Source organism: Theropithecus gelada, chromosome 12 (genome assembly GCF_003255815.1).
Source record: "Theropithecus gelada isolate Dixy chromosome 12, Tgel_1.0, whole genome shotgun sequence".
Lineage (NCBI taxonomy): Eukaryota > Metazoa > Chordata > Mammalia > Primates > Cercopithecidae > Theropithecus > Theropithecus gelada.
Genome location: NC_037680.1, coordinates 102868022 through 102878869, shown reverse-complemented (window position 1 = coordinate 102878869; position 10848 = coordinate 102868022). Strand labels below are relative to the sequence as shown.

General features: G+C 39.3%; 1 long non-coding RNA gene across 1 annotated transcript; it reads left to right on the top strand.

Annotated features, from left to right (window-relative positions):
• Nucleotides 1–422: 422 nt before the first annotated feature.
• On the top strand, nt 423–5851 carry LOC112635795. Its single transcript, XR_003122089.1, has 2 exons — nt 423–474; nt 4771–5851. It is a non-coding gene; the product is annotated as an uncharacterized LOC112635795 (long non-coding RNA).
• Nucleotides 5852–10848: the final 4997 nt, after the last annotated feature.

Sequence of the window (10848 nt, the reverse complement as noted above, 5' to 3'; positions counted from 1 at the left end):
GACTCTATTTTTAATTGGGAGAGAAGGCAAATGCTAGATCAAATACAGTGTTTACTAAGTGACACCAATAATTCCAAGTCATAGCCACACCCCAAAAGAGCTGAGGAAGTGACTAAGTCCTTCTGAGGTCGTCTTTTCTATTAGTAGCAATGTAGCCAAAAGTCTGAAAACGCTCACATTTTGCTCTCTTTAGGAAAAGACAACATTGATTTTAGAGGTTTTTGTTATGGAGGCCAGGGGGATTTTTCCAGTGCAGCACAGAGAAAGCTGGGTTTGGATTGGGAAGCCAGACATTTCTTGGCGCCTATTCCCTACTTGAATGGGATTCGTTTGCCCCCTCCTCACCTCTCCCCAACCCCCAGGCAGCTAGAAGCCCCACCTCCTCGCTTGGACCATATGGGGAAGCTGGCTCAGTGGCTGTTATTCTACTGACTCCAAGTTCACGCAGCTGTTCATCCCCTGCTTAATGTACCGGTAATTACAGCAATGTGCTCTTCTCTTTCCAATCATGTAACTTTTACTAATGGAAAATGATTTGTTTTTAACAACTTCCATGCATTTCTTTCTCGTTTTAATAAGAAAGGGTGTCTTGCGGCATCGAGCAATTGAATTCTCTATAAAAAACAAAAGTCTCCATATGAGTTTCCAGCTCCATAGGAGGGCTCTGTGGGATTGGCCAAAGGTGGTGGGGAGACTTAAGTGGGTGTAACTAACTTGATATGAATAGGTCAGTTGGGAAACAAAGCAAGCTCATTGCCTTCTGCACATGGAGGTGGTGAAAGAACATTTTTTAAAAATGTGAAACTGGGAAGAATCAAAACTACGAATTGAGCTCTGCTTTCATGATCCAAACTCTATGTACTCCCAAAGAATTTTTAAAACAAATATCTGAAGAGGTTTTCACTTATTTTCATTCGATCTTTCAGAGCATGTCAATGCCCTCCTTTGATGAGAAATGTTCATGGTTGGGGTTGGGTGAGGGCTGAAATGATTACAAGTGCATCACTTGCTGTAGCCATGCTAAGCTACCAGGCACAGATCAAACAGGCATGTGTTCACTTGATCGTTTTATTTGTAGATAAAATATAGACACCTTGGACTTTCCTTCCCTATATCCCCTGAATGGCACTGGAAATCACTCTAAAAGGATCATTTTTAAAGCAAAACTTTTCCAACTCATTAGATGATTTCAGTTTTAGACTTTCATTTTAAATAAATGGTTGAGTAGCAGTTGTAACAAAGAATGTGAAGTCACACCCTTGTGTGTGGATGGAAATACTACTACACAACACACACAGCTAATTTTATCAGAAGGACGACAGCAAAAGGAATGCCTTCTTTACATGAGAACTCAAAAGTCAAGAGCATTGACAAGATGACAAACCATGATTGTGAAGTGGCTTTGCCACATCTTGACATTTTAAAGATTTATATAATTCAAGATTTATCTAAAATTATAAAATACATATCCTGAGCTGAAAATTCTTTGATGTTAAGATGTATCCATATCTTTTAAGGACCTTAATGTTATTCCTTGTGCATTTCCTTTCTTCTATTTGTGGTTAATAACAACATGGCAGCCAGAAATCATCTATCTTCTCCTCAGTCCTTCTTATCTAGCTCCCTCCAGAAGTCATTTTTTCTTAGAGATTTCTTTGGAAATGTTATTAAGCTAGAGTGAAGTAATTTTTAAAAACACACATTGAAACTTAGAACTGAATAATTTTGAAGTATTTGTAATAACTTTGGCAAAACCGTTGCTTTCCTTAAGAACCACAAGACCACACCAGCGGCAAAGAGGCGTGATTGTTCCTCTGGAGTCTTGAGAAGTTCCTCGTGTGACAGACTCCAGCAAAGGGGGTCTGTGCTTCGCTCCTCCATAAATGCACCACACAAGTCTAGATCTGATTTTGCCCTCTAGGAATTCTTGTGCCTTGATTTATACAAAGCAAAAATTATGTTTAATATTTTAAAACTGGCTTCAGGAATTAGGATCTTCAGAATTAGTGTTCTGACTCTAGTCATGTGCATCTCTTACATCATCTTCTATTTTTTCAGATGGTTGCATCAGTAGCTTTGGGAATATTTTATTTTTAAAGTTTTAATTCTGACATCCACTAGACCATCAAAAATATAACTATGATCTAATGAATGCCCAAATAAGTTGTCACATAATAACAACTACTTATCATGTTCACTTTCCCCATTATTCATTTATTCATTCAGTATTAATTGAACAACTCATATGTGCCAGGCATATTCTAGGGACCAAGGACGCAGCAGTGAACTCAAAATCTTAGTTTTATAAAGGTTGCAGTTCAGTAGGAGGACATAAACGAATAAAATATATAAGTAAAAAAGGTTAAATAGCAATGAGCTCTAAGGACAAAAAGCACTGTAAAGGGACAGAATGTGATGAGAGAGTTTCAATTTTACATGGAGTAAAAGAGAAGACCTCAATGTGTGACTTTTGAGCACACAAGGGAAGGAACTAAGATATAAGCTTTGTAGATATTTGAGGGAAAATCTCTCCAAGCAAATAGTACAGCAATAGCAAATGTCCTAGGGGTTATGAATGTAGAGTGTTCAAGAGTACCGAGGAGGCCAGTGTGCCCAGCGTACAGATATTAGGAGATAAGTTTAGAGAAGTGAAGGAAGCCAGATCTTAGAAAACCATAGTTTCTTTTAAGGACTTTGGCTTTTACGTTGAGACAGGGGAAGCTGCTGGAGATTTTTGAACAGAAAAATGACAGAATCTCGCATAACTTGTAACAAAATAATCCTGGCTGTTATGTTGAGAGTTGATTTAAGGGCAGCAAGGGAAGCAGCAGGGAGACAGGTTGGAAGGCTATTATAGTAAGCCAGGCAACAGGACAAAGGGTAAAGGTGGAGAAAGTAGGTATAAATGGAGTTCCTACTATATAGCAGGCACTATGTTAGGCTTTGTGGATACATCAGGGGGAAAACAGAGGCTGTGTTCCCAGGGGCTTTGCATTCTACTGGGAAGAGCCAGGCAATCAACAAATAAGCCAGTGCATACATAAAATATCAGGTGATGATAAGTTATATCTAGAGAAACCTTAACATGTTGCAAAGTTCATTATGGCAAACACCTAGAAACAAACACAGTCCTATATAGTGGGGACTGGAGAAGAAAAGTGTGGCATATTCAAACAGAGACTATTATGTAGCAATGAAAACTGAGTGATTATAACTACATGCAACATTGAAGATGGATCATAGCAATATAATAGGAATACAAAATAAGTTAGTTTATATTTAAAACATTATATTTTCCATAAAGCCAACACATGCAACCCAAACTAATATTTTTAAAGAAGTACAAATAGATGTGTTAACATATATCAAATGAAATCAAGAACATTGTTAATACAAGAATCGGGGTAGTAGTTGTCTTGAATGAGGAGTGGCAAAGAAATTATTGGGGTAGTCACATGGGTTTCTGTGAGTGTTCTAGCTTCATGTTGGATGTTGGATTATTGGATTTAATTATATTATTTGCAGGAAAGGAAGAATGGAAGGAAGGAAGGCAGGAAGGAAGGAAGGAGGGAGGGAGGAAGGAAGGAAGGAAGGAGGGAAGGAGGGAGGGAGGAAGCAAGGATGGGAGGCAGAGAGGAAGGAGGGAAGGGAGGAAGGAAGGATGGGAGGCAGGGAGGAAGGAGGGAAGGGAGGAAGGNAAGGAAGGAAGGAAGGATGGGAGGCAGGGAGGAAGGAGGGAAGGGAGGAAGGAAGGAAGGGAGGGAGGGAGGGAGGGAGGGCAGGCATTTTACAGGGTTAACATTGAATATATGCCGTGAACCATGGATTATAATTCATCTAACTGTGTTTCCCTGTGGTGTAGGGTTGGGAAAAGTTATGGAGTATTTGCTTTTATATATGTAAATTTGCCAGGGAAATCCTCTCTAAGGAAATGACATTTGAGCAGAAGCATGAATGGATTGGAGAAGTGGTTGGAGGAACAAGGAGAAATTCCTGGCCGGAGTGGAGAGAGCAAAAAGAAAGCAGCAGGAGGTGAGGTCAGGGAGGAGCAGGAACAGGTCATCTTGGCCTTTGTAAGCTGTGAGGAACTCTGACTGATACTCCAGCAGACACTGAAAACAACTGAGAGGTTCTGAGCAGAGGAGTAACATTACCGGCTGTAAATTTTAAAAGGATCATTCCTGCTTCAGTGTGGGAATATACCAGGGTTTCTCTGCACAACATTTTGGACTGGATGATTCCTTGTTGTAACAGATATTCTTCTGCATTGTATGATGTTTGCCAGCACCCCTGGCTTCTCCCTAATAAAGCTATAACGTCATCCCCTGCCCCCTAGTTATGACAACAAAAATTGTCTCCAGACATTGCCAAATCGGGGGCAAAGTCATTCTGCTTGAGCACCACTGGAATGTGCTGAAGGTGGCAAAAGACAGAATCAGGGAGAGGGGGTAGGAGGATGTTGTTGCGTCCACCAGAAACAATGGCTGGGACTAGGGCAGAAAGGCTCTCTTTTCTAAACACACGTATTCATAGTTTGGGTCTGTACCCACATGGCTGGAATCTCTACAATTTGAGGATATTCAGAAATTCCCAAAGATGAGATGCCAAATATTCATTTACACTCAAATATTTCCCAAGTGCTATAGAAATGGGCACTTTGAGCATGAAATCATCCATATGGTTATTCCTTAAGGACTAGGTCCAAACTGTCCACTTCTTTTCCTCTTGGCTTTATCCAGTCTGACAACTCATTCTTTGATTTGCATCCAGGTGAGTTCCTTGAAGCCCTGAACCGAGGACTTCTTGTGTACTTTAACATTTGTTATATCTGAGGATATTTTGATTGGCAACATTTTCGCCATAGAGAACTGTTTAAAGAAAATACTGCCAGCACACAACTCATCCACAAAGTGCTGTTTTTGAAGAAGATAGAGGAGGCTGTGACTGAGATCATCAGGGAATCAGCCCGACACCCCAAACATAATAGGGCAAAGGAGTCAGATGAGAATTTTGTTCGGTAGGAGACACTGGACAACAAGACAGGACCCTTGACCTCAGAAAAGCAGGAATTCAGGAATATTACAGAACATGAAGTAGCAGAGCCATGGAGCAGAATGTACAGCACTAATCTTGAGCGCTTTCCCCCGAGGACTCTGCGCTGTTTTCACAAAGGCCTCTGGGAATGCCAGGCTGTGAAAGGTAGAAATGTACACACGGGGACAGGAGTGGCCTTCGGTCTAAAGAGTGAGCCACGCAGGTTTCTAGTTACCAGCCTTCCAGTAGTGGTACCGGGAAATGGTTTTATAGGAGAAACAAATCACCCGAATGCAGAAAATGCAATTCCACTGAAGCAAATCCAACTTCCTTTCCTGACGGAGAATGTAATTAAATCCTGCTTCAGGAGGACGGTTTGTATCCTCTGCTGCTGGGGGTCTCGGCTCATGCTCATCGCTGGTGTTTACAAGATGATATTCCCTGCCTCCTGTGACATGCTGAGGCAGCCCTGACTTTGAAGATGGGGTGGTGGTGCATGCGAGGGAAGGGGGATGAGTAAGGCTGTGTTTTATTTGCAAAGCTTGGCTGTTCATCTCTCACATTCACATCTGACACCAGAAGCCCACACCATGCTTGACTTTTCCAAAACAGTGATTCTAATGTAACACCCTAATGAGCTGTATTCACTTACCTTTCAGAAGGAGACTGGGGGGACATACATCCACAAGGTGAGAGGAAGGGGTGATTGTAACAATATTAAATGGGATTACCACCAGCAGAAGTTCTACGAGATGAAGTGACTGAATCACGGCTCACGATGTCATCAAAATACAAATAAAAGTGCAATTTTACCTTACTTATTTAGTTATTCACTTGTATTTTGAAAGTTGAGTCATTGGCAGTAATCTCATCATGGCCTAAATGAAAAAAATCTAAGAGGTTCATGAATTTGCTACTCACTTTTGGTCCTACAGTCACTTTGTAACACACAATCTCTATTTGGAACATAGAATGTCCTGTCCAAGATATTAATCAAAACTCAAGTTTGTTGTGTTATCGAATATCACATCTTCTCCCTTCTCAGTTTGGATCTGCTTCTCACTGGAAATTGACACAGGGAAAGGGCTGTGGGGGTAGGGCTTCAGAGGCACCTGATTTCCTTTCCATCTTTTACACTGTGATCCTAATCCTCCCTCTAACAGCTCACCAGTGTCTGTCATTCAGATCCTAGCAGCAGGGAGACTTATTTGAGGGAGCAGGGAGCAGCAGAAAAGTCTTATTTGAACTGGACCTTCCTTATCAGGCTTCACATTTTCAGGGTTCAACAGATGGCTAAGGTTGATGTTTCTGCTCGAGAGTCATTTTCATGGATTTGCAGAAGACCCCACTGCTGAAGTCCCTTTCACCTGGACAGATAGATGTATCTAATTATGATGGTAGATTGCAAAGCTTTGCAGCTCCCGGGGACACAGTATTCACTCCTATCTTCTCCTGGGGGGATGCCTGGCCCATCTACTTGGATTTCTTAGAAGGACTTAAGGACTCTATCTTGGTTCTCTCTTCCACATAAAACAAGGAAGGGAGCAAATTTGCTCCTTTATTCCAGCACTCTGAAGTGCAGACAGGCCCTCCCCAGGACAGTGACCCCTACTCCTCTACCTGAAGCCACTGTGCTTTTTGGCAGTCATGAGTCAAGCTGAGCCCTAATTTTCCACACATTCCATGGCCCTCGGAATCATTACGTAGTCACTCCTCACCAGACTTGGGATAGAAGGGTTACCACTACCTGTGGAAGAAGAATGGCACCATGGCCAGTAACAGCTCTCTCCCAAGGCATCTCTCCACTGTCTTCTCTTTCCCTCTCCTCTGTAAAGACTCTTATAGCCTTGGAAAAAAGGAGGAGATATAAGAATTATGGAACAGTTTTTTTTAACCTTTGTAAAATCTTTTTATAGTAAACTCTCTCATACACATCTTGTTATCTGATGTTAATTATTGGAACCTCATTCAAAGCTATGTTAGAAAGATCCCCATTTAAGCTTCTCTTAAATTTGTAAGAGAAAATTGTTCATAAATTAAATTATAAGGAAAAGAGAGTTGATTTTCTATATCCTTCCATGTTTGGCCTTTCCATATGGTCATGGAAACCACCTTACCCCTCTTAATTTTTTAGTTCTTTTGGCAGAAAATACAGAAACTATGGTTCCCAACACCATAGGGCAGTACTACTACTGTCTTCACCATGTCAAGCAATAGACTTTCCAACCTTTTCTCTCCATTAAACTTCTCTATTACCAGACTCTTACTAAATCATCTTACTAAAGATAATATTTGAGTGTCTCTCTTGTGCCAAGAATTATAGAGTTCTGGTGGCAGAAGATGACAGAGAGGTTTTTTTTGTTTTGTTTTGTTTTTTTGTTTGTTTGTTTTTTTTTTCCTGTCTTAGAAAAATTTATAGTTTATTCTAGTTCTTTCCACTGGAATCTGAAACAATATATAAAAACAATGCCATAGCTTTTTTCAATACATTTTGATCAATGTGGAAATACATTTTCGTAACAGCTGAGAATTCATACTATATATTATAATGTTGGTCACAATAACTGAGTCGGATGATTGAGTTGGGAGATGTAGGGTGGGGCATGGCAGCATGTGCCCCTTTAGGTCAGAGATAAGCTGGTGCCACCAAAAGGATCCCTGTTTATTACAATCCACTAGAACTTTTAATTTCTTTGTGTTTGTATTTTCTTTCATAGGACAAGGTCAGGGAAATAAGCATTTCTACTCAAGCTCCCAAATAGTACTGAAAGAATATCAAATGAAAAGGACTATAATGGTATATCTTAAACATTTTTTCAAAAGAACTGGCATTTACTTTTTAATTCCTTCAGTGTCACCCTAAGCTCTAGTGCTAGTAACTCAGAAAAATTTAACAACAACTGATCCATTCACTATTAAAGAAAATGTTATAAACTCATTTGGATTGAGGTGTTAATTGTTATTTTTAAGGTTAATGGTTATTACTTGTTCCTGATCTTCTAGGATAACATTTGCATTTTAGGCTTTTTAAAAAAATCCCAAATGTCCTTAAAACTGAAGGACTTGGTTAGATAAACATTTTGGGGAACAATGGCAAAGCCTGCTGTGACAATTTTTTGATAGGATGACAACCAGTACTGGCTGATCCTCCCACTCAAGAAACACACTTAAATCCAGTGTTGGCTTTGGGAATGCTGAGAAAACATTGGCTTTGGGAATAGAGAAAACATCAGTGAAACAACGAAAAACAGAAGTGATTTGAAGGACAGCTTTAGGCTTCACCATACTCTGTAACCATTAAATAACTCCCCATTTTCCCCTACTCCCAGTCCCTGACAACCACCATTTTAATTTCTATTTTTATGAATTTGACAAATCTAGATAACCTCATGTAATTAAAATCATACAACATTTGCCTTTTTGTGATTGCCTTATTTTAATTAGCATAATGTTGTTAAGATATATTCATGTTTAACTCATGCCGGAATTGTCTTCCTTTTTAAGGCTGAATAGTATTTCATTGTGTGTATATACCACATTTTGTTTATTCATTCAGCTATGGATAGACACTTGGGTTGCTTTTATTTTTCGCTATTGTAGACAGTGCTGCCATGAACATGGATATGCAAATATCTCTTCAAGATCCTGCTTTCGATTCTTTTGAGTAAATATAAAGAAGTAAGATTGCTGGATCATATGACTATTCTTTTTATTTCTTCAGGAACTTCCATACTGTTTTTCACAGTGGCTGCACAATTTTACACTCCCACCAACAGTATACAAAGGTGCCAATTTCTCTGCATCCTCACCAGCACTATTTTCTGGTTTTTTTTTTTTTTTTTTTTTTTCTTTTTGATAGTTGCCATTTTCATGGGTGGGGATGATATCTCATTGTGGTTTTGATTTGCATTTCTCTAATGATTAATGATGTTGAGTATCTTTTCATATGTTTGTTGATCATTTACATATCCTCTTTGGAGAAATGTTTATTCAAGTCTTTTGCCCATTTTAAAATCAAGTTTCAATGCTTCCTGCTATTTATTTTAAATGTACTTTACAAGTTAGAATTTCTGAATTTTGACCAGCATGACATAATGCCACTCAGCATGGCTTTTCAGGCTGGTGTAGGGCTGGTAGAAGGATGAGTTAGAATGAGCAAGGCCAAAACTCAGAGTTCAGACAGGGGCAGGGGAAGATAGATAGCCCAGAGAGAACCATTCCTTTCTTCCTTCATGCAAACACACATGCAAATAGCAAGGTTTTGTTCCATGCTGCCATGTGCTAGGCACTGAGCTAGAGATATGAAAAAGGACACAAAGTGGGACAGGATAACTTTGGGGTTTGGAGGGTAGAATATGCACTTGGCCTGCTTGGGTGTGAATTTTAGCTGCAGTATCTGCAGCGTGTGGACATATTTTGACTGGGTTACATCATAAAGAGCTTTTGTCTCATGCTAAGGGCTTACTTGTAAAGCTGTAAGATGGGACCCATTGAAGGGTTTTAGGTATTACAAGTTTCAAAGAAAAACAAATGAAATAATCTAAACTTTTAAGGAAATTATCATAGAAAGACAGATTTAGAAAACAGAAAGGGGAAGAAAATCCCCCTAAAAGCAAGAGCTGTAATGGACACAATTAAATGCTAGGGTCTTTGTTCTATAATTCTATAGTTGACTAGTTATATGACCTGACAAAGTCATTTTAACTCTCTGGCCCAAGGTTTCCTTACATATAAAACAGGGATAATGCCTTATGAAACTTAAAAAAATAATTAAGAAGATGTACTCAAAAGTGTATTGCAAGGGTTTTTTTTTTTTCCCCCCCCACACAGGAGCAGTATGCTGTGTTTTAAAGGACATTTTAAAAATTGGCTTGGTTTCCTCTACTCACACCATTTTAGCCCCCACATTTGGGGCTATTTCACCCTTGTTTGCAAGCTTAGATCTGAACCAGGGTCTGAGATTCATCAGACTTCAACCCGTGCCAGTTCAGGTTTTTTCTGGTGTTTTTTATTTTTATTTTTTTTCCTTTTTTCCCCCTAGAAATTTGGCTATTATACAATTTTTAAGAAAACAACTTGCTTAGACTGTTTGCTCCCCTATTTTCTTCTTCCCTTTCCCCTCAGCATCACGCATTTGGAAAAAAAGGTAAAAGTCTGGATTAATGAATTGAAAAATTATTGTTACCTTGTATTTTTACCTGTATTGTTGCCTGTATTTTTCTAAGGCACCATGATCACACCACAAAGAGGTGAAGACACACAACACTCCAGTGAAGGATAGAATGCTAGTTCCAGTTTGATTTTCAATATTTTTCAAGATTTTTTTGGTGCTGAGTATTCTGTTGAAATATTTTTTACACTAAAAGATCAGGAGGTAGAGTTTTAGGAGAATACACAACCAGGTGTATGCCCTGGACAGTCTATCTCGGAAGCAAAAATGTCTTGTTCTTTCCAGAAGGGAAGGAAGAGAGCAGCCACTGGCCACCTGGCACTCCTGCAGCTCCTCTCTGATCAGGAAGGAAACTGCCTGGACTCCTGTGGAAAATTAGTGTATTCTCATGGCTTTGGAATATGTTTCTCCATTCATTAAGAATATCTTTCTATCAGAATGGGCTGGGGGAGAAGCAAGAGAGAAATTTAATTTTTGATCTAGAGATCAAGATCTAGAGATCAAAACCTGAAAAGCCTTTGTTTGTTTGTTTGTTTTTATAAGAAAGAGTAGCCGAACAGAATTAGAATGTAAATATGAGGAAACATAAGGAAAAATAAACCCATGATTATGTGAATTGATTAATTTATCATTTGTTTCTTTGA